The sequence below is a fragment of the Tamandua tetradactyla genome, chromosome 20 (assembly GCF_023851605.1).
Source record: "Tamandua tetradactyla isolate mTamTet1 chromosome 20, mTamTet1.pri, whole genome shotgun sequence".
Classification (NCBI taxonomy): domain Eukaryota; kingdom Metazoa; phylum Chordata; class Mammalia; order Pilosa; family Myrmecophagidae; genus Tamandua; species Tamandua tetradactyla.
This window is the reverse complement of record NC_135346.1, coordinates 48,442,078-48,467,096: the sequence shown is the minus strand read 5'-3', so window position 1 is coordinate 48,467,096 and position 25,019 is coordinate 48,442,078. Positions and strand designations below refer to the sequence as shown.

The 25,019-nt window shown below is 37.3% G+C and overlaps 1 protein-coding gene and 1 long non-coding RNA gene across 2 annotated transcripts in view; one reads left to right on the top strand and one right to left on the bottom strand.

Moving 5' to 3' along the window:
• The window catches only part of LOC143664338 (teneurin-2-like), a 392,537-nt gene that overhangs the window by 189,516 nt on the left and 178,002 nt on the right, over nt 1-25,019 (bottom strand). The gene's annotated exons all lie outside the window — the stretch shown is intronic.
• Nucleotides 1,106-19,607, top strand: LOC143664590 (uncharacterized). Its single transcript, XR_013166533.1, has 3 exons — nt 1,106-1,423; nt 3,603-3,731; nt 19,477-19,607. It is a non-coding gene; the product is annotated as an uncharacterized LOC143664590 (long non-coding RNA).

Below are 25,019 nucleotides of genomic sequence, written 5' to 3'. Positions count from 1 at the left end.
GTGCCATAGCAGCTACCCCACCTGCACACACACACACACACACACACACACACACACAGACGTTATGCTGAAGTTGAGTGCAGCATGCCAACATCAGGGGAAAAGCCACTTCCCTGGTGATCTTTTAAACCATGATGCACCAGAGATACATTAGAAACCATATTAGACTCATTTCATTTACAGCCATTCAACTCAGCATACATAATGGAAGGTGACACATATAGCAGTGCTATATGTAGGTCAGACCCAAATGATATATTAAATATATACATATATACACACACACACGTACACACACAACTTTAACACTGGGAATTTTTCTTTTAAGAAATTTTCTTCAAAATATTACTCTTTTAGATGCTGTGAAACTATGTATGGAAGTACCTAATAGATCTTTATTAGGTACTTTATTAGTGGGTCAGTATGACCACCTTCCCTGTCCTCACTACGTGGTCATTTTATTTCTGTGTGGAGGAATCGGGATCAATGTAGAATAGGAAAGGTTTTCACAGGTTTTGAGTCCCACCTACCTCTTCATGTATTAGAAGCCCACCAAGAGAAATTGCCCATCTGATCTGCTGGGTGTTTGTTTTCAAACTTGCTTTTGCAGCAAGACTGAGTGGTACACACTGATGTCCCACCTTATTCCTGACACTGTCATCCTACTTTGTAGGGGCCTTAGCTGCACCCTTTTGGCATTAACCATGTGATCATTTTCTCTGCTTACTAACATGCTTCCTTTTCTTCTAAGGAAAGACGGCAATAAAATGAATATAATGTTGTTCACAAGGTTTACCAAAACTGTATTCCACAATATTAGCCGCTATGAAAAAAAATACTGAAATAAAAACTCTATGTGAATAAAAAGGTTCCTTTCATTGGACTTCTTCCTTTCTGCTGTGGATCTTTGATCTTGTTTCCAGGTACATGAAGCTTTGAATTCAGCAAGGAAGATTGTGAATTGGCTCCAGATGTTTGGATTTCATTTTCTACAAGGGGTTTGCTCATAGGAAATTTGGGGATGACAAGTGTATGAGTTCTCTACTGCAGTATAAACAATCATCACAAAACAATTATTATCTCACAGTTTCTGTGATCAGGAAACTGGGCATGACTTAGCTGGGTCCTTTGCTCAGGGTCTCTCTAGGCTCCAACAAGGCAGAGCCTGGAGGTATGATCTCAGCTGAGACCGCCAAGTTCTCTCCAAGCTCACGGGTTATTGGCAGAATTCGGTGCCTTCTATTGCAGGACTGAGGCCTCAGCTCCTACAGGCACCCCCAGTTCTGACACAAGGCCTGTTCGAAAATGTGGTAGTTTGTTGAAGGCCAGTAGGAGAATCTTTCTGATCTCTACACCTCACCTGATTAGATCAGGTCTCCCCAAGAAAACCTGCCTTTTGAAGAACTGAAAGTCAACTGATTAGGTATTTTAATTATATCTGATAAATCTCTCATCTCTGTTACAGAAAGTAGGCTAGGAATGGGAGTGAAATCTCATTATATTCTCAGAGACTACCTACACTCAAAAGGAGAAACTATATAGGACATGTGCACAAGGGGGCAGGAATCTTGGAGGCAATTTTAAGATTCTTCCCACTCCAAGTATCTATAGAAGCACATGGATGGCTGTCCACAAGAAAACATGGGATGCTAAACAGAGCAGTCTGAGACTGATTACAAATACTGTCCGTGATCAATCAGTCAAGCAACCAACCCCCTTCTCAAAATAACATAAACATAAAATTCCTAGATGTACTATTAATCTTTTGAATTTTTCTCTCTTTTAGTTCATTGTTTATATTGTTATGAAATATTTCCTGCAATCATTATTACATTTTTGTGGTTTCCTGATAGATGCTACAGTTTAATATTTTTGTCATTAATTTTTAATCCTTCTGGAATTTCTTTCATGATAAATGTGAGTGCATATCTATGTTTCTTTTTTCCAATGATAAACCGATTCTTCAGCACCATTACTGATGTACTAATTTGCACACACAAGGAAAAAAACAAAATCTGAAAAGTGTATTCTCATCCTTGATACCTAATGCCATAAGTTAAAAATTCTAATTTATAGTATTCGTATGGCAGGTTAAGGAATCCATATTTTTGCTTATTTCCGCTTTAAACCTTGTAATCTTTCCGGGTAGCCCTCCCAGGCTGTAAGCTTCCAATTCCATGATGCTTTAACGGAAATATTCCAGTTCAAATAGCCAAAAAGGAATGAAAATAAGACATGCCATTATGCAACTATAAGACATTTAAAGCCAGCCTGCCATGAAGTATTTGGATAGTTTTTAAGGTAAAGGATGCCATATTGGAAGTTATCTGAATTCATTTCCAATACTTCCCTTTTAATTTTAGACTTCCAAACGACTAATGTCTCAGAAATTTCTAATTCAGAGAATTTATCATAGCAAATAAACTGAAATGTCAATGAAAAGCTTTGTTGCAAAGTATCTATTATGGTATTTTTAACATTGAAAATATTTTTTAAAAGAAGCATTTTTATGTTCTCAAACAGGAGAGTGGGTACCTATGTTTTGGTAAGTACATATGATGGAATACAATGCATCCGTTAACAGTCATATTATCTAGGGTTGCTATAATTGGGAGTGTGTAAACAATAATAAGTTAAAAAAAATGCTACAAACTCTAAAATAATAAATTGTTCCCTAGTCGCATTCTATGGCATTGGGAAACTAAGTTCACAAATATTACAACTGTAGATCATTTCTCTCACAAAATGTTGCAAATATAAATGGAAAATAAAGCCCATTATAGCAATTAATAAGTCAGTTTTCTGGCTATAAACCATCAGTTTATGTATTTTTTTTTTAAACTGTTTGATTTTATTGTCACGTACATCTCAAACTGTGGCAAATGGCTTTCTTTCTGTGGCCATTTACAGAAAGAAAACATAATTCAAATAAACTTTATATAGGCATGAATTATTTCATACATGAAGATGAGTAGAGGGTAACACAAAAAGTCTTGCAATTAAAAAGGAAAGAAATAATCTTCAGGAAAACAATGATGCCATGGATTTTGGGGTCATTCAGAGTTGATCTAACCCACAAATGCTAAGATTTTAAGACCTGTAGAAAAAGTATGGGGAAATATGCCAAAATCTTCTCCCTAACAGTGGACTTTCATAGATGATTTTATCATCTTACTTATCTCTGTTTTCCCAGTTTCCAAAAGTATATTATTTCTATAATTTTTTAAACCACACCTACATAGCAATCAATGTCCACAGTGAGTATGAATTCAGCTTTCATCATCAACAAAGATTTCTTGTAGCTATGCGAAATTATTTTCATTAAACAATTGTTTAAAGACATATAGAACAGGCCACAATGCTTGTCAAAAGTTAAAAACCTGGTCAAACTCTTTCCTTGGGTACAATATAAATAATTAATTGCCAAAATCGAGCCGTTTGCAAAAGCAGCATAAAAAAAGAAGAAAAAGGTCTCTTTCCCTTTCCTACTAAGTGAAGAGTTTCCTATAATTTTAGCACTCATTGAGACTTACTAATGAAGGCTTGAGAGGAGCTTTAAAAAGGAAATACAAAGTTAGGTGGCTTATTTCCTGTTTTGAAAGGTAAAACATTAAGAGGAAAAAGAAGTGCTATCTCATCAACTACAGCCAAGTAAGGCTGGACAAATAATGCAGCCCTCTCCGGCGGTGGCCACCACAGAACCTGCGCGTAGCGAGACTACCTGCTAATAGGTGAGAAGCTATTTCAATCTCCATACCCATTTAATCACAGGGCTGTTTGAGCACTAACTGCCAATTATCTTGAATTATGTGCCATACAGTAGGTTTGTGATCTGGGCTATAGTGCATTAGGGACCCAGCAGAGACCACCATGTTGATTTGACAAGGTTCTTAGAGCTCAGATGAATAAATTAATGCAACAGAATGATTCTGATGAAGAGAAGATTGGAGCCAAGCTCCCAGAGATGGAAGATTAGTGACTAATCAGCTCTAACACCTGGTTTCTATAACACTCTAATAACAACTCCTCACACGGCTGTAACAAAACACAACAGCCTCTGCCAGGGGGGAGAAATGTTAAATAGCCTCAAAAGTTATGGCTTGGGGTGTTTTATTCACAACAGGATGTATTTCACCTGTTCTCAGAAAAATTCAGAGCAGCAGCAATCCTTTTCCCCCTTTATAATGGAAAGAAGGGCGGGGAATGGTGGTGAATTCAAAACAACCAGGTTCCCTGGAGAAAAGATTGGGTGAGAAATCCACCGCTGCTAACTTTTCAATTCAACTTACATCAGCCGAAGGGAGGGGGAAGAAGAAGAGGCTGAAACAGCTAACGCTGACAGATCTGTAGAGTCATAGAGGAGAGCGACCCCCAGGTACCAATCAGTTCTGATCTCTTACCTTCTAAGTTCAGAGGATAAAAGTAAACTTCCCCCAGACCCCCAAATTTCACTATGTTAGTTTACCTGAAGAATATTTCAGACCACCCACAACTGTTATGTAAAGCTAAAATACAAGACACAAACGTTTCATAGGAATGAAACATTCCTACATACTAGTTAAACTGTTGAATGCAAAGGACAAGGAGAGAGTTCTGGTTTCCAAAACATGCAAGATAATAGCTTCCAATTTACCTGGCATTGCTGCCCCAGAGCAGACACATATAAGAGGATGATTTTGGCAAAGGCCATCAATCAACATCAAATGATGCAGTCGTTTGAGGACCAGCAGAACCCAGTGCCATTCCTTGGGATGGCGCTGCTGCTGCTGCTGCTTTTTTTCTTCCATTGTACTTTTTTTTGAAAGAGAAGTTGTGGGTTTACAGAAAAAAGTCATGCATCCAACACCGAGTTCCCATATAATACCCTATTATTAACACCTGTCATTGTTGTGGTGCATTTGTTACAAATGAGAAAGCACATTTTTATAACTGTGCTATTAACTGTACCTGTTGAGTACCTCAGGGCTTGCTGTGTTGTGCAATTCCATGGATTTTTCACTTAATCGTCATTCTAGTAACATATGTACAACCTAAAAGTTCCCCTTTTAACCACATTCAAACATGTAATCCAGTGCTGTTAATTACATTCACAATGCCAGGCTGCCATCACCACTACCCTTTACCAAGATGTTTCCATCATTTCAAATACAGACTCCACATTTTAAGCTTTAACTCACTATTCCCTAGCTCCACTCTGCCTGGGGGTAAACTATTTTCCTGATTCTGACTCTATGAGTTTTCTTATCCTAATTATTTCACATCAATGAGATCATACAATATTTGTCCTTTTTGTGTCTGCTTTATTTCACTCAAAATGATATCCTCAAGGTTCACCCATGTTGGCACATGTATCACGGTTGCATTCCTTTTTTCAAATGAACCATAGTCCATTGTGTTGTACACCACACCTTGTGTATTCATTCATCACTTGATGGACACCTGTGTTGCTTCCATCTTTTTGCAGTTGTGAATAATGCAGCTATAAACATTGGTGTGCAAATATCTGTTCAAGTTCCTGCTTTCAATTTGGGAGAGTATGTACCTAGAAGTGGAATTGCCTTCCAAGGTGCCTGCACCACTTACATTGCCTTTTCTTGCAGCTTTCAGAACTCTCTCCTTGTCCTTTGCATTCAACAGTTTGACTAGTATGTAATGGGTTTATTTTTCTTCAGGGTTATCCTGCTTTTGGTGTTCTCTAGGCTTCTTGGATGTGCATATTCCCGTCTTTTGCTAATTGAGAAGCTTTCTATCATTATTTCTATGAATATGCCTTCTGCCCCATTCCCCTCTCTTCTCATTCTGAGACTCCCATTATGTGTATATTGATATGCTTGATGCTGTCCCAGAGGTCTCTTAGGCTTCTTTGGCTTTTTATAATTTTTTTTCCTGCTCCTTAGCCTGGTTCATTCCAACTGTCTTGTCTTCAAATTCACTGATTCTTTCTTCTGCCAGCTCCAATGAGCTGCTGAAACTCTTCTGGGGAGTCTTCATTTCAGTTATTGTGATCTTCAACTTCAGTAGTTCTGTTTGGTTCCTTTTGAAAATTTCTATCTCTTTACTGAGATTCTCATATTATTCATTCATTATTTTCCTCATGACCTTTAGTTCTTTCTCTGTATTTTCCATCATCTCTAAGTATATTTATTGATTTCCTAATATTGTTTAGTACTTTCTCAGAGAACATGTTGAGAATCATTTTTCTAGTATGCCCATGGTCTGGACTTCTTTGTCGATGTTTTTGTTTGTTTGTTTGTTTGATTATTAGCCTCTACCTTTGGATGGGCCATAATTTCCTATTGCTTAGTTTGTTTGTAATCTTTTGTTACACTCTGTAAATTTAAATAGTTTAAAATCTTAACTCTGGGGTTTATTCCCTGAGATGCCTATTTCTTGAGTTTGTAACCAGCTGGTGATATGACAGATTTTCTTGTGTGTCAGAGACGATCAAAATCAAGCAAACCTATGCAAAAAACACCTTTCACTATCCTTGCAAATTGGCTTGTGTCAGCTGTTGCTCTCCATCAGCGTTCAGGCCTCCTCTCAGGAAGGTCAGCCAAGGTGAATGTAAAGTGTAGGGCTCTCCCTGTCTTCTCTTGGCCTATGACTTGTCCTGGGCTTTTGCTTTCGAGTGGTCTTAGGAGTTCCCCTGTTTACAGGAGTTCCAATGTCTTCTATACTTCCCAGAAAACAGACCTTCTCCCTCTCCTTAGTTTCCCACACTGCAGGTCTTAAAGCAACTAAGACTTTAACGCAGGCTACCTGCCTCATCTGTTTCTTCTACTTCTTTCCTTGTCTCATGCTGTTCTTTCCTGGAGGACAAATTCTGGAAGAGGAGGCACACCAAAGAGAAGTATAACTGCTTAAAAATACAGAGAAGTTATGGCAGCATCTCTGCAATAATCTCACCAACAAATCTAAGTATCTAAGAAAACCCAATTAAATGACATCTAAGTTTTCAAGGACATAGCTTGAAGGTGAAGGGAGAGTTATTTAATTACCCAAAAAATAAGAAAAGTTTGTTCAGCAGATGGCACATGGGAAACTCCTCTGAAATTCTTCAAACATAATTTGGTGCACTAGAATGGGATTGCACCCAAATTTCCAAGGAAAGAATAATGTCTTTGTAAATGTAGATTGGCCTGTCTTTGCAGCTGCTAGCACAAGTACATTTCCTATTCACACAACTGGACTTTCTAGTCACAATCTGTTTATTTCTGTAACTTAATCTCTAGGCAGGAGTGGGATCAACAATTTGGATTTCGTGTTGTTGTTTTTTTTTAAATTCTGGTTATTTCCTGACATAGGACACACTGCCATACCCCACAATCTGCTTGTCAGCCTGTGAAGATCCATGCTTTTTTGCAGTGACTGACAAGAGACACTAACTACACATTGTCCCAAGTGCTATTTCCAAATTTGGTCTCCCAAAGGGAACTCTAAACTCCTCTAGGCATGCTTTAATATCGACCCATTTTTACAGCTTCATTTGTTCTAACACTTTATTCCTACTCTCCTCGGCAAGTCTTGTGGAAGGGAATTCTGGATGAGAGCAGCTGTCGTTGTATCTGCATGACATGAGAAATTATTTCCTTTGCTCTTTTTCTTGTTTTTTTTTTTCACCTCCAAACTCAAAATTTTAGCCTAAGTGTCCAAAGGTCAGAGACACCTCTTGCAAATGAAGTAGATGACAGCCAATTAATCTATACTTTATGGCCCAGCTTCTCTTCATTGTTTTATTTTCTCTCACTGTTGAAATATTTTGGTGATCATAATAAAATGATACAAAGATTCCTCTTGAAGTAGACTTTCAAAATGAAATTCGGGGAGGGGGGAAGGTAGATCTTTAAAAGGGTTGATTGAACTTGTAATCATAAAAGCCACACTCTGAGCCATTTACTGAATCCCATCCTGTTAAATGCTTTATCTCCCTACCCCAAATTATAAATGTCCTAAACAATAAAGCAGAAAAAAGCCCGACATCGTCACTGTTCTGCTGAAATGTTACCTCTGCCGCCACCAAAGAGTCCTGCAGATATTCACGGGAGTCAGTGAGGCTTTGGTAGCAGTTTTGTATGTACAAAGCTTAAGTGAGAACACAGGTGTTACAATAACAAAAACCTCAAACGTGGAGCAAGAGAGGCTTTGTCTCCTACCCCGCTCAAAGATGCTCCAAAGGTTTCTCAGAGGCATTAAAGGAGCATGGGGGGTTATGGTTAATCTAAAACTGTGTGATTTTTATAAGCAAATGCAACCAAAAAGGGATTTTTGAAGAAATGGAATACTATGTAATTCACAAACATTACCAAATGATATTTTAGTCTACTCACATCCTTTATGTAATTCTGTACCATGTATTTATAATAACTGTCTAAATCTATAGGATTCTGGTGGAAGAGCTTGCGACCTGATACTTCAACCTTTTGTAGGAATATAGCTGTATGTATAAAGACTTCACAAATTAAAAATGTGCAAGAAATCACAAGCACTTAGAAGTTTGCAAATAATTTCCAGGGTTTTATTCAAGGATAAGTAACACTATAGAAGATATAAATAATAACATGTATTTTGGTCATTTACAATAGCCTCACCAGCACATTAAGATGCCCGAATCAACTAGATTCATAGTTTCAACATTCAAGCGAGAAGCTGGTGGGTTAAATAGCTTATAGTGAGCCACAAAAAAAAGAGTCCCTCTCCTCCTATAGTCTGTGTCTTGTACGAAAGAAGGGAAGGGGAAAGGAAGATGAGAAGTTGCAAAGGGAAATATATTGCTTTCCTCATAATGAGCTACCATAGTAAGGAAATCAAAGAAATTATTTCTGTTTGTGACCTTTATATCTGAAAGTTTCAATGATCAATAGGAGTAAAAAGAAAGCTAATGAGATGCCATAGGAAGTAACTTTTTCACAAGCAGAAGAAGCAGATGCTATTTCATACAAAATGGGTATGATTATTGTACCTATTTCACAGGCAGACTAGTAGAATGAAATAACTTAATATGTATGAAAGGAATTTGCAGACTGTTAGATATTTTACAAATGTCAGCCAGCTATTATTTTTATAGAGTTGCTGCAGATTTTTGACAATATTCAGATTGGTTAAGAACTCAGAAGTCCTTGAATTGTTTCTGCTTTCTCCTATATTTAACTTAATGATCCACCAGCAGAATATATGCTTTGAACTCTTAGAATGTTGAAGAAATGGACAATATGGTTAATTATCCCTAAGGAATTGATAAAGTAGCAGAAGTTTGGAATTTGGTCTACTGTCATGCTAAGCCAGTAAATATACCCATCACACCGTGCATTTTACAATTCATAAAATGGGGTTTGGAGATTAAAATAGCAGTCTCCAAAGTGAATTCTGGGTTAGGCAGACAAGAATATCCAGTAAGGTATGGGGAAGAAAATATGAGAACTGTTTTCCATTTTTATTTATCTTGTTTTTAAAAATTTAATGAAATGCATGATGTTTTGGCTTTAATATGATTAAACACAATATTTATTTTTTATATATAAATATACATATGGGAAAGAGTGTGCTTAAATTTTTTATTGCTTGGTGTGCATGCTCAAAAAAATTGAAAGTGTCCAGGTCCTTTTAAATGCACAACATTATTTGATCCTCTCAGAGGTAGCATTATTCTCATTATACAGGTAAGGAATCAAATCTGGGAAAAGCTGAGGAATTCCTGCAGCATCTAATCTACCAGCACCAAGGTAGAATTCCAGGTCCTAACATTAAGTTCCGCACTCCAGACCTTTACAACTTACTGTCCCCTATGAAATCCGTCTTTGGCATGTCACAGGTGTTATATCCAAGAATACAGATAAGATGAGGTCATAAGAAAGGGGAATGGGTTGACTTCCTTGAGTAGAGAATAGTTCTTCCAATATAAGAGAGAAAGTAAATTCAAAAGGGTTCATTAAAATATTTACAAATAAGTATCATACATATACTGATCCCAACCTATCATAAATTTAGCATGACATTTTAAGTATTCCAACAAGAAACACAAAAATTGCGGAAGTGAGACACTTCTCTCCACTCTTCCCTACACCAAAAACAAAACAAACAAAAAGGAAACATTTTACCATCACTATGTTCATGTATTATTATTAATGGCATTTTCAGTATTCCTTACACTTTCCTACCCTACTATGAACTGCTACATAAATGCTATGTATTGTTTTTATTTAACAAGGCACAGTCAGAAGAAAATACATACCTATACCTTCATTTCTGCAACAAGGGCAGGAAAAAAAAAAAGTTTGAAAGTGAACTGCCTGTTCTGGGTTATATCAACATAAACTTTACTTTCTCACCTCAGGCTGTCTTCCCTGTTTTCTGACACAAAAATATTTCCGCACCAAGAATGCATTTTCTTGGATTTCTTCAAAGAACATTTTTTGATAACAGGCATTGGTGTAATTCTTCTTGAAAACACCAAGTAATCTGTTGTTTTTAGTGATTTTTGTATATACAGGTTACATGGTCAGAAATGGGTCTAAATATAAGATATCTTCCTGAATATAGAGGTCTTCAAAGGGATGCTTCTAGGCAAAAAATAAACATGAGAAAGCTATGTCCTTTTAAGAAGTCAAAAGAATTTCAAAATTATTTTTAATGCATAAAATAATTTTTTCATTTAATTATTAATTTATTATACTAGTTATAGCACATTAATTATTATTACGCTTCCATCTCTGAAAGCCATATCTGAAATATGTCTCTAAAATTCACGTGACCATTTTTTTCTTTATGGTTCAGGTGGCTCATATTGCTGATTTTGCAAGTTAGTTTGCTGAGATTCAAGCCACTTAAATATAAAATGCATATTTTACAGAATCATAGAATCTGAGTGCTGGCAAAAATCTTTCAAATAATCTAGGTGATCCCCTTATTTTGCAGAAAAGGAAAGAATATCCCCAAATGGAAAATCAAACAGCTGGTTCCATAAATAACAAGAAAGTTAAGCATGATGCTTTTCTTTTCTTTCTTTTTTTTTTTTTTTTAATATTTACTGAGCTCTGAACACTGTGCCTGATCCTGGCTATATAGTCACATTCAGTGATCATAATGCAGCCATAAGAATTGTCAAAATCAAGGAAGATATTGGATACACGATTTAGTTGACAAAGAAGACATTTAACAGCATGTTATTAGGTCTTTATTATGTAAATACAATATGTTGCTAACAGGGCAACTTGAATTTAAACATCTGTTTTACTAACAAGTATTATACCCATCAGATTTACACTCCAGGAAATTGAGGGAAGATGACTCCCTAAAAGCCGTATATCGAGTAAGAACTAGAGTCAGGACCAATATAAATATTGGTTATATGAAGCTCAATACATCATCAAAACTGCATCATTTTCATGCTTGACCTTCTGTACCAGCACTTCTAATCATGTGTGTGAATGTGCGGTATAAAACAGATGACAATGAGGGATGATTCATGGCAAATCACAGTGAGAAATAACATAATGGGCCTTTAAATGCAACCTTGCCTAAACTGTATGAATAATGTTAGTTCTCCTTGCTCGAATTTGTGGGAAACAGGCAGATGGACAGAAATGATGACCGAAACACTCTTCTTGGGTTTAAACATAATGTTAATTGTTTGAAGTGCATTTATATTACTAGGACATGCATGCATTTTCTAAGAGCTCGACCACAAAACAGCACGTTATTCTTATTATTATAATTTTAATTTAGAGAAGGTTTTCTTATAGAAACAACAAAAGAAGAGTGGGATTGGGAATTATTATCAATCTGAAATCTCATAAAAACAGGAAATTGGTAGCCTTGTATGGAGAGCCTCATTATTCCTACAGCTTCTCTTAATAATAAGAAGTTACTGCTATGACAATATATTTTTGGATAGAGTAAAAAGCAGAGAAAAAATTAAATCTCCCAGATTTTTTAAAAACCTAGACAGTCTATGAAGTGTGAAAACAATTAAAAAAATGTTTTAAAAAACATTTTAGAAATTTTTAGAAAAAGAACAAAATCATCTAATCACTCAGTTATAAAATAGTGTAGCAGAAAAAGTTAGAATGAGCCTTCAAATTAAAATACAACAGGATTAAAGAGTACTTTTCAAAAGCAACACAAATTTTTCAAGAAATATTGAAAATATCTTAAATATTAAATATTGTTTAATATCTTATGGATGCATTGAATTGCTGCAGCAACTTATTTAAAGAATAATTTTATTTTCACTCAATGGAATTTAGAAAAATTGTTAAAAATGTATAAATATTAGCAGAACTTCACTCCTGCACATAATATTTTTTATTTGAATCACTATCATTGGCAATGCTATTTTCTATCCAAACATCTGAATAATAAATTCTAAAATAATACTTAGCCAAAATGTTTTGCTACGGTATTAAAATTTTGTTGAGAAAACAAATTACACCTATATGCTGAATTTGATAAAGATTATAAATTATCTGAAATTATACAATCCTCCTTAATTTAACTCATATTATGAATGAAATCTCAAATAACACTAGCTTCTTACAAATGCCTTTACTTTTTTGGTAGAAATAAGGAATACCCATGCATAGCACCTGGACATGAAGAATGAAGAATTCCAAAACCTTCCTAAAGCAATCTAAAATGTCAGGCAGAATATTTTATGTGAATTTCATAAGTTCCACATGACAAAACAAAAATGTAAGAGCTGCATGTCGTTAGAACTGCTGTTTTACAATGAAAAATTGCTTTAACATGTTTGTCCATCATTCCACTGAAACCAACATGCCTCACGATTTTCATTACATCAAAAATTGGTTTGTAGGATTTTAATGTGTCTGTCGATACATATATATATGCAAAATTTAGGTACTTCTGTTTTATGAGACAATATTTCTTTGACTCATGTTGAGCCACAAGCACATTTAGATATTTTCTGCTTTACACAACAGTGTAAACGTGACACAATGTCTGTGACCTGAAGGTAGAATTTGTGAATGACAAAACACATACACACACGCACACACGAGCAAGGTGACCTCTAGAAAAAAAACAGAGAGCCAAGAAAAATCAAAGTGTAAAAAATGCAAACACTTGTATTGATTTAAAAGGAAGGAAAGAATGTAGTGAAATAGAAAAGAAAGAAGACAGGGCAGGAAGGAGGAAGGAAAGTTAGTTTTACATAAAGAGTAACAAGAAGTCAATATTCTCACTAGATTTGTTTCTATAATAACGTTAATAGTCTAATAAGGCAAAACAGGCCAACCAGATCAGCATTTTTGCTGCCATGTGTTCTAAAACATCACAGCTTCTTTACCCATGTTTCCTTCATTATTCTTTACAGAAAAACCATTGCTCACAGATAGACCAGGGTTATTCTAGCTGCTCTCTGTACTGATCCATTTGAAGACATCCCTTATGCCCCAAAATACCCCTGACAGCAGACCTCAAACAGCTCACAGGTAATTGGACACAACAGGCTTGGACGATTTATTTCTCCAGAAATCGCCCCCCCCCACACACACACACACAAAGGGGGAAATAAAAAAGTATTTGTAAATAGGCATTTAATCTGAAAGGAGCTGGAGAAAAGAAAAAGATGATGAGGGATCTGAAGGCACCAGTCAAATGTCACCAATGAGACTCAGCCTTGATCTGAGTCAGCTCCTTCTCAATACTCACAAGTCCTGCCCTTGGATGACTATCTTGATATCTGCCCTACTGTCTCATTTTCCACTCCTTGTTCTTGTTCTTCCATCTGGGAACGAAGTCGTCTATTATTTTAAAACTTTCCAACTAAAGCTGCTCTCAGGACCTACCAGCTTCAGGACTCAAGGTGCCTCAATCGCAGGCTGATCAACTATCCTGGTTTGCATGAGACTCAGAAGGGGCCGGTATTTGAGACTTCCCCTCTTGAAAATGGAAAACCACAGACAAACCGAGGTGAGTTGATCACCCGACCTAACCACGCATTGCTTCTCTCATTCTCATGTCCCACCATTGCCATGTACTGTCTTAACTAAGGCAGGACAAGAAATGAAATGATTCAAAACTGAAGTTTTAAGTGCAAAACTGAAATTACAGGAAGGTGTCAGGTAGCTCATGCCATCAATAAGCCTTATTTACAAAATGCCTGCAGTGTATAAATCCTATAGTCACAGTTAATCCCCTCTGGAAAATAAAATAAAATAAAATAAAAAGAATGCAGCTGATAAGTTACTTACTGAAAATGTAATGCTCAAAGAAGTAACCACAATGCAATAATTATTGGACTTGATTAAACATAAAAATAAATCTGTCTTTTATTTCCCTCTCATCCCATTAGTACGTACAATGAAAGGAAAAGCCTTTTTAAAAGGTACCTCACAGCCAATTTTCCCCCTTAATTCCGCATTGTAACAAACAAAGGTAAAATCAAAAATCATGCAAGCAGTGAGGTATAAGCTTTTCCCCATTATCCTTGAAAGGATGAGGACAGTGCCAATTAAAAACAGGTTCCCAGGCAGCTCTACATAAATGCATTTTTTTTTTTTTGGTAACTATTTGATAGTGGATGCCTTATTAAGAGGAAAAGAATCACAACACACAATAGCTTTTATATCATCAATTTTTCTGAGGAAATAAACCCCTCTGTTTTGATTTAAATGTATGGAAACTTTCTTAATCACCTTGACATAAATAATGTCACCTGTTTGTAAAGACTGGGACAAAAATGGGCATCAAATCCCTAAAAATGCGTGCTAACCCACAATGTCTGTCTTAACGGAACCAAAAAAATCATATGTTTCAAGAAAACATGGTTGAATTAAGTGATTTGTGCTTTAAGTGGAAGACTGTGGCCACATTTGCTCCACGTGTGTTCAGATCTCAATGTGACTTTTTTTCCTCCCTCCGTTGAAATTCTTGTCTTTGATTTTATTTTTATCATTTACGCTCTGAAATGCCAACACCATGCCATTCCTACAAAACACACTACACGCTTTTATCCATTTTTTTTTTTTAAGTCCGCGTTCAAGTTAGAAAGTAAGTCATATATCCAGATCTCGTTTTGTAAAGGTTGTACTTGCCACAGGCTTAACACAACGGTGGGAGATGGTGTGGAAGGGATCGATAAAGTAGTATTACCTTTTGTGATGGGGAGTCTCGGCAGGACATGCTGGCTTAACTCTGCAGCCTGCGCTTGCATTCCATCCTCACCCACCAGGAGAGTGTGCTAAGGCATAGCCAGGGACCTGAGATCCAGCCAGGATGCAAACTCACTTTCCCTCACCTTCCCCTGGAGTTGCTTTAATAAAGCCATAGAAAATCTGGAGGCCTCCAGACAGAGTTCCAAATTGGAAAGGCAAGTGTAGAAACACCAGGAAGGCTGAGGGCATGGGCCCTGATGTTCAGACAGGGGGATGCTTCATCCTGGAAGCTCCCCTTTGCCAGAAGACCCATAAATGCTGCTGTTTCTTTGCCCTTGACTTGCCACTTGCAATTTTAAAAAGCCAGCTACTGCAGTTGCAGGAACACAACACTGCCACATAACATGCTTCTAGTAACCGCTTCGCTCACTTGGCAAGTGGATTTAGGAATAATATGAAATTCCCTCCAAATTAATTGTTTAAAATAATTTTTCGTTTGTCATCCTACAAGTAAAATTACAACTCTGTGGGTATAAATACTATAAGGTTTAAGGATATGATTCCACTGCTCGTGGTCATGGTAATAAGGAGTAACTGTTGCTGTTCAGACCTGAGATTTTAAGGATTTGCATGTTTTACAAAAGGCACTATACACATCTGCTGTAGTTCCTTTTTTCTAATAAGTGTACTGAGACTTTCACTTAATTAAATAGACCTCACTTTGCTATTCAGGCAAAGTTAATGATAAGTAATACAAATTCCTTTGTAGGGCCTCATGACACGACAACTAATATATCCCTATTATCTTTCAAGCCGCATTTAGACTGCTTCCCCTGACACAAATATGGATAGACACCTGCCCCTTGTCCTCTCTCACTTCAAATACTCCTCTCGTTAGACTTGAACTTTTCTCTTTGCTTTGACACCCATCCTATCCCCTAGGATAAGACCAAGTCACTTCTCATTAATCCATTGTACCTTCTAATACCTTCCTCAAGATTTGTCATTATGTGACTAATACTAGCAGGGTACCCACCAGGCACTATATGCAGATAAATAAAGGAAATATCCTCAGAGAACTGTATTTCAAACCTCTTTAAGCAAATGAGCTAAAAGTCAGCTTGTGTCTGGCATCTTGGACTTGCAAATACTCGAGGAACCCTTCCATTGATCCTTTTCCATCCCACAAGGAGATTGAGGAGAAATGCTTTGGATTTTGGTATATCGATCTATTTCCTATACTAGTGATTCCCCTATAGTCTAATAATTTACTACTTATATTTGTGCACATCTGAGATGATACTTCTTGGGGATTGAATCATGTCCCCCACAAAAGGCACATTCAAGATCCCAAAACCTGGTCCTGTAGGTGAGAGCCCCTTTATAAATAGGAACTTTGACGAAGTTATTACAGCGTGCCCTCATTGAATGAGGGTCGACCCTGATCCGATAGAAGCAGAAGTCCTTATAAACAAAGGAATCTGAACAAAGAAGAGAAACCACAAGAAGGTGCCAGAAACCCAAGTCAGTGGAACTCAGAGGAGAAAGGAAAACATGCAGCTATGCACACTGCCGTATGAAAGAAAAGCTAACGAACCCAAAAGCTTATTGACCAGCCAGAAGATACCAATTCAGGGAAGAAGCAAAGCTTCTAGGCTCTGAAACAGTGATCTAATAGATTTCAGTTGTTAAATCAACCAATTGCACGGTATTTATTTTAGCAGTTAAGGAACCAGAACAATGCAATAATAAGTAACTACCCCTCACAAGCACAAACACTAATCAAGACTTCCAGACCACCAGGTGAAAAACTGGTTAAAAAAAAAAAAAAACCCTCTAAATTTATCACTTAGGAAAAATTTAGTTCCCCTGGGTCTCAACTTCCCCTGACTGGACTCCACTTGGTTCTTATTTTTATACTTCAAGCATCATTAATGTGATTAACTAAAGAGCCAACTATCCTGGGCCATGCTCTCAGCAATACTACAAACTTGCAAAAGCTTTGGCATTGCATTTTTTCTTTCCAGTGTCCCAGATAAAATTCTTAGGTTGAGCTAATTATGGCCTCTGAAAATATGAGGGGACAGTATAAAAAAGGTTTCCCTATCCAGGTTTCCCTTATTTGGATCAAACCATGGAGATAACCCAGGGACTCCTTTCCTTTCCATCTGATGGAATATTAACCTCTATTTATTAAACTGATATATTTCTATAGTTTTAAGAATATAAAAAAGTATGTATAAAGTACATTGCATGGATACACAAATGTGAGTAAAAGTAAACCCAGCCCACAAACAACACAAAATCTGAGAAAGTAGAGAAGACATACATACAAATGGCTATAATTTAAGGGTGCATGGGTAGTTTAGTGGTAGAATGCTCGTCTTCCATGCGGGAAACCCGGGTTTGATTCCCAGACCATGCACCCCCCCCCAAAAAAAAAAAACAAATGGCTATAATTTAGTCCACAGCGAGAGCAAATGTTCTGAAGTCAGGTAAGCATGCTTCTGGAAGGGGGCCTCTACTACTTAGAAAGCACAGGATTAATTCAGCTCTCTGAGCTATATCTGTATCTACCTTTCAGTTGGTAGACAGAATAAGGGATTGCATGATTGCAAACCCCATGCCCCCAAACAAATACATACTTCATAGTATCTATTTCAGTAAAGTGATTCTACTTTATTAATTAAAGTTATTGTAATGCACAACCCAGTTAGGTAGAATAATGAAATGGCAGAGGCATTTCAGTGAGTTCGCAGTGGGGGAGTAACTCTACATGGCTGGTGGTTCAAGAGGAGTCTTCACAGAAGGTAAAGGACTGTATACAACCACAAAGGATAGTTGAGTAAACAGAATGGAATAAAGGCACATTCAGGTAATGAGAAATGACTGAGTTTGGCTAAAGGATCAATATCTATGGAAAAGTGTTTTCGAAGATCAGCTTGGATAAACAGGAGAGGGACTCTCTAAGGGAATAGCAACAGGAATTTACAGTTAATTTGAAGCACAATGAGGATCTCTGAAAGGTTTTGAGACTTACCGGATCTTTAAGTAATCTGGCAACTCTGTAAGAGTGTTGAACTGAGAGAAACTATAAATGAGGAGGTAGAAGACTGTAATAGCTTAGCCTAGAGGAAATGAGGTTATCAAATGCTCTTTTTTATGAAAAATAAAAAAATAAAAAAAGGCAAAATTCCAAAAGGAAAAATATTGAAGAAGCAGAAAATTCAGGATTTGGCAATTAATTGGGTGTAAGGTATGAGAGAGGAAGAACAAATAAAAAAGACTCACATTTTAAGCCTAAATGTCTAAGACTATGATAAAGCTTTAAAGAGAAAAGGGTAATATTCAGTGTTAAAGATGATGAGATATTAGCGTTTGGATCGTGTAAGCTAACTCAATTTAGTACACCACTTAAAACTTAAAAAGCGTAGATAAAGCTTCAGTTCAAATTGCTCTACTACTGGCTAGCTGATAATAAAAGACCCAATGATATAAATTTCCAAATAATTATCAACACCCTTGATGCTTGTCTTATTTCAGGGCATCTTTTGAATTTCAGAAAAGTGATACTATTTCTCAAACCATAAACTTCTTTTTTTATTCCCAAAGAACAAAACCATTCAATGCAGCGTCTTCAAACAAAATAGCACCTCTAATATTTACATCAAGTAAAATGTAAAACTGTGTCACATGTTAATCCTATTTACTAACCATTGTTTTTCAGTATTTCATGAAACAAGGTCTGTATTTAACAGGACTAGTAATGTGTCAAAACAGCAGTGAGGGAAACGAGAGAACTTGGGAGAGCCCCAAAACAAATGTGCCAGTTCGGAGGAGGCATTCACCTCGTGTGACTGGGAAAATTAAATCTTCATGCCTACATAAGTACATAAGAATAAGCACAAGTTGAAGGTGGCATTAATCTCAATCACTGTTTATTTGTGGGTGTTTAGACATTTTACATGCAGGGTACATTTCCATTATTGTTGTTTTGAGTGAAACATGCGGCATTTCATTGTGAGGAAACCAGAGAAATTATTTTCTCAGTTGCAGAATTCTTGTAAGGCAGGAAAAACTACAAAACTCAGTTCACTTGACAGCCTGGCACATTTAGCGCTGTCTTTGTTTCACGAACAAGCCGTTCTCTCTAATGTTGTTAATAGTATAATTTCTTTACATTATTGTATACTTAATGTTTAAAAAAAATCACAGATGGATCATTAAAAAAAGATTAAGACATGTCCGAAAAGAATTTCAGCAGAAATGTGGTAAACATTTATCATAGCCTTTCAAAGCAAAATTGGATTTTACTTTATCTGAAAACTTTCCAATGCAATATTACTTTTTCTTATATATACAGCCTGCAACTCACCTAGGACACTATTCATCATTTGGACAACATAAGTACGCTACGCACACACGTACACACGCACTCACAAATCGCCCTGAGACAAACGAGAAACGCTCTCTTGGGAAACTCAAAACTGTATTAAAATGGTAAGTAGCAAGTCTTCACTCTTCCTTCATTAACTTCGGCAGACATGTGTGATGTCCCAAAATCAAGGTTTAAACATGCTCCTGGTCATAATAATCATCTTTGCTTCCTCCAGTCCACAAAGTTTGTTCACTTTTGCAAAAACATTTTGAGCTGTGATGGAAAAAGCAGTACCCAGAGGAGCTGTCCAATTATCTACCCAGGTAGCCTCATCTATCTGTGACTCCCAAGAGGTATGGGTCAGGATTTAAGAATTCAAAATAATTATTGCAAAGGAAGTGCCTGAGTGAGTAATTTCTCTTTGGTATTCTACCCACCTAACTGGAGTAAAGCAGAAAGGATGGAGAAATTTGGGATTTAAGAAGGTTTCATGATTTTTTTTTATGTAGGTAGCACGAAAGCAGAGCTTTTCAAGGGAAATTCTAGAAATCCTACCTCACAGATACCTTTGTCAAACAGCGTTAATGTGCCACCTGCGATACATATTCACACTTCAGGATTTTGGCACTAACATCGCAGATAATAAGCCAGAAAGAAATCTATTTCAATAGTTAGTGTGTATATCTGGGTGCCTTCTGTATTACAAAGATTGAGACAAATGATGAAATCAGGAGAGGAGGCGCATCTTGCCTTTAGGCCCATCTCCAAATTTTTACCAAATCCAGGAATGAATCAAAATTATTTTCTGAAAGAAAAACATGATGCAGGAAATAAAAAGAGACTTTCCTAGGGATTTTTCTTAAAAACATAAAAAATCAAAATTGAAAACTCACAAAATGAAGTTTCTGTTCTTAAACCACCACTGGTCTTAATATTAAGACTAAAAGTCTGGGTATCCATCCCATCTCCACCACAACCAGATGCATTGTCTTAGGCAAAATCACTCTTCACTGAGCCTCAGGCTACAAACCTGTAAATGGAGAAAATTACAAGAACTGCTGGCTGTGGTCGTTGGCACATTAAATGAGATACTCTTTCCATAGGGTTTCACACAGTCCCTGTCATATATCATAAAAATTCCTGGATATAAGACAAAGTTTCTCCAAAGTGCACTCACCAAAAAGAAAAATTTCCCCTTCCAAATATTTACATTACGGTATGTCTCGCAAATATTCTCTTTTGAACACTGTGTCATATACCCCAGTTTGATAAATTGCTTCATTTTTTGGGTAACCGCTCTGTTGAGTGCCTGTGTCATGTTGGTTGCTAAATATTTGGAACATCACTCCTGCCATTTGGAGAAGAGGCTTGTAAGGACTTCAGCAATGTTACCTTGGGTGCTATAAAGGTTAACCAATGGAGGTAATCACATTAATGATTCCTGGAGTGCATGACTTCAACATTGCAAGTGCCCATTCCAAGCCTTTTCTAAAGATCCTCTATTAGTTTGTCTTTTCCACTTCTCTAGATCCATTCTGAACCTTTTTCCGTCTAAGCTTGGACCATTGCAAACTGTATTCTAGAGTCACTTTCACCTGCCGTGTGCATGCCAGTAGGCATCAGCCAATGGGAAACAACAACAGAATTCAGAAGGCATAAGAAAAAGCTGGGGATATTTCTTCCCAATTTATGCACCACCTCTCCCATCCCTCTTAGTTCTTCATGATTCTAGAAGTGGCTGTGTTCCTGTTGAGCAGTGCCCCTTTCTTAACTCCAACTCACAAACAGACTCTGGCAACACACGTGCTTTCCCTCGTCCCTTCAGGCATGGGGTGGAAATGGCTGTCTCACCGTTGCACATACTTATCTGCATCACCGTTCCTTGCTGGTTTCCCTCCATCCTGCCTACACCTCCATATACGATTCCTTTATTAACCTCTCTTTAGTGAACCCTTTAGAGTGTGCCATCTGCTTCCTATTGGGCCCCTGCCTGACATAATTACCTTACAAAGCGTTAGAGGAAGTGGTTATGCTGTGTGGATCATACATATAGGCAGGGCAGGGGAGGCTTCACTGATAAAATGACAATTAAGGCTTGTAGGAAGTGATTGGGATAGACAGACAGCTAGCTATCAGAGAGAAGGAGTTTATAGTTATAGTGACTAACAGGTACAAAGGTGGAGGCCTACCTGGAAAGTTCAAGGTAGGGAAAGAGGCAAATGTGGCTGGAACAGAGACAAAGGGGCAACAGTCTTCATCCCTTACACGGCATTAAGGGCACAGCCCAGGATGAGATCAGCCAGGCAGCGAATGTTCACAAGAGAAGGACCCAGCAAAGAATCGTGGAGGGAAAAGGATGGGCCAGTCATGAGCAAAGGGTATGGAGAAGATGAAACCCGGGAGGTAAGAGGGTATCCAAGCAGTCAAGTGAAAACGAGTTTTAAGGGGAAGAGTGTTGACTGTGTCAAACACTGAAGAATGTCAAGTAAGATGAGGGCTGAGAAAGAAAGATAGACAATCAAGACTGAGATGGTATAATCTAGGAATGCCTAGAGTGTATAATGATAGTGACTAAATGTGCAAATTTAAAAAATGTTTTTGCATGAGGAAGAACAAAGGAATGTCATTAACACAGGGTGCTGAAAATAGATGGTAATTAATATTTTAAAATTTTACCTTATGTGTGAGACTAAAGCAAAAAATTTTTATTTGGTACAAAATTTATATTTTAACTAGTGCATTTCCTAATATAACTTATGTAAGCAGTTTAATTGAACACCATAAGTATGTAGAACCTTGAGTAAGACATGAGATTTTGTTGGTTTGTCCAGAGTGATGCCCCGATAAATCCCAGAGTGATTTGAAGAGTGAATGAAAAAGTATTTGCAAAATCCCCTTCAGGGAATGATGAGAAAAGGGGAAAATTCAACTTCCCCAAGTTGAATTCTTGATATTCTCACAAGCAGTGCGGACAATCAAAGCTATGGGCTGAGCCCCCAATCTTGGGGTTTGTTCATATGAAACTTAACCCCACAAAGGATAGGTCAAGCCCACTTAAAATTAGGCCTAAAAGTCACCCCCAAGAGAACCTCTTTTGTTGCTCGGATGTGGCCTCTCTCTCTCCAGCCAACACAACAAGCAAACTCACCACTCTACCCTTATCTACGTGGGACATGAGTCCCAGGGGGTGTGGACCTTCCTAGCAATGTGGGACAGAAATCCTGGAATGAGTTGAGACTCAGCATCAAGGGATTGAGAAAAACCCCAGAATGAGCTGAGACTCAGCATCAGGGGATTGAGAAAACCTCGACCAAAAGGGGTTAAGAGTGAAATGAAACAAAATAAAGTGTCAATGGCTGAGAGATTCCAAATACAGTCGAGAGGTTATCCTGGAGGTTATTCTTACACATTAAATAGCTATCACCTTAATAGTCAAGATTTAGTGGAGAGGCTGGAGGGAACTGCCTGAAAATGCGGAGCTGTGTTCCAATAGCCATGATTCTTGAAGATGATTGTATAATGATATAGCTTTTACAAGATGACTGTATGATTGTGAAAACCTTGTGTCTGATGCTCCTTTTATCTACCTTGTCAACAGACGAGTAAAACATATGGAATAAAGATGAATAATAGGGGGAACAAATGTTAAAATAAATTTAGAGTGAAATGCTGGTGATCGGTGATGGGGAGGGGTGGGGGGTATGTTATATATGAATTTTTTTTTTCTGTTTTCTTTTTATTCCTTTTTCTGAATAGATGCAAATGTTCCAAGAAATGAAAAAAAAAGAAGAAGATGAGGGCTGAGAACAGATCCTAGGACTTAGCCATGTGTTCTGCCATTGGGTTTGACAAGAACTGCTTTGATGAAGTGGTCAGAAGCAAAATCCAGCTCGGGTCAGCCTCAGATTCATCAGACAATGAAGGAGAGATTACCAACAAACTCTGTACAGCATAAATTAAAAAAGAAAAACAAAAAAATCAACAGAACCCTGGACCTAATGCCAATGGATATTTGTATGTTATCATATAATTCCCAGTGAGAATACCATTTAGAAGCTTAAGCACCCAGTGTCTCAAACAACGGAGATGTCATGTGACATGCCACGCCAAACCATTAGATAAATCAAATGTGACTTTAGTCAATAAATTAAATATAGGAAGGCACAGCATTATCCCTGAAAGTTTATACATCTGATTTGGCCAAAACTGTGTTATCTCCCTAAAGGGAAATATGAATTTTACACATGCAAACACACACACAAACACCCACAGACACCCCCACACAAATATTCTGCGAGCATTGATGTAGTGGGTTCTTATGCTACCTCTGAGATTCAAACCAAATGCTACTTTGAGACTAACAAGCAACCCAGTGAGGCTTGACTACGTTGGGATAGTAGAATCAACTTAATTGTACATTTTTCCCTGTGAGGGAACTGAAAAAACTATTATTGGTTAATCTTCCTACAAGGCCATCTATGCTGTCTATATCCCTTCTTAAAAACAGCATAGGTTATTCTCTAGGGAGAGAAAATGAGATACTGGCAATTATTCTACCCAATATATGTACTATTTTGATATGGGCAAGAGCTTGTATGAGCCCTTTGGTGGGTAGGTGGCCTGGATGCTGGGGGAAGCAAGAGAGCTGACCGCTTCTAGAACGTGGGCCAGCAGTATCCCAATGGGTGATGCCTACATAGCATCCAAGGCAGGGAGCTGGAGGTCCTTAAATGCCAAGAGCTGTGCTAAGCACCAGTTAAATACAAATCACAAATGCACATGACAAATACATGGAGCAGTGACAAATACTTTCCATATTAATTCTCAGTCCATGTGCCTTCTCTTTCATAGCACCAAGAAGTCAGGGCAAAATGGGATATGAATCACCCTTGGATTTACCTTTTGGACAAATAATTTTATTAAGGATGCCTCGTTCCCTTTGTAGAAAGGTCAGTATGGGCCAATGATATTTTCAGTTAACATAGCTGCTGTTCTGCACAATAGTAATATTTATTAAGTGCTTATATGATCTAAGCACTATGTTTAGAGTGTTGCATGCATAACCCTCATTTTGCCCTCACAAAAACAGTGAGGAGAGTTCAACTGCCCTTCTTATTTCATAGAGAAAACACAGGCTCAAGGAGGTAAGGCAACCTAACCAGGAAAAGGTCCCATCCATATTTGGTAGAGTTGGGATGTGAACATAGGAACTTTGGCTCTAGTGCCTCTAAAATATAATACCACCATATGAATAGCTAGGATTTAATGGATACTTAGCAGGTTGTAAAAATCCTTACATGGATTCTTTTCCATTTCTTTTCCTTTGTACAATTATTCATAACATCCCCATTTTATAGAAAGTAAAGCACAGAGAGTTGAAATAGAAAGGAACAGCGCTGCAATTTAAACCCAATTCCTCTGATAACAGAAAAGGAAGCATATCCCACTGCACAGAACCTCTTATTCCAAAATTTAATTTAACGTTATTATTAAACAAAGGCATCAGTTTCAATATCAACAAATATTTA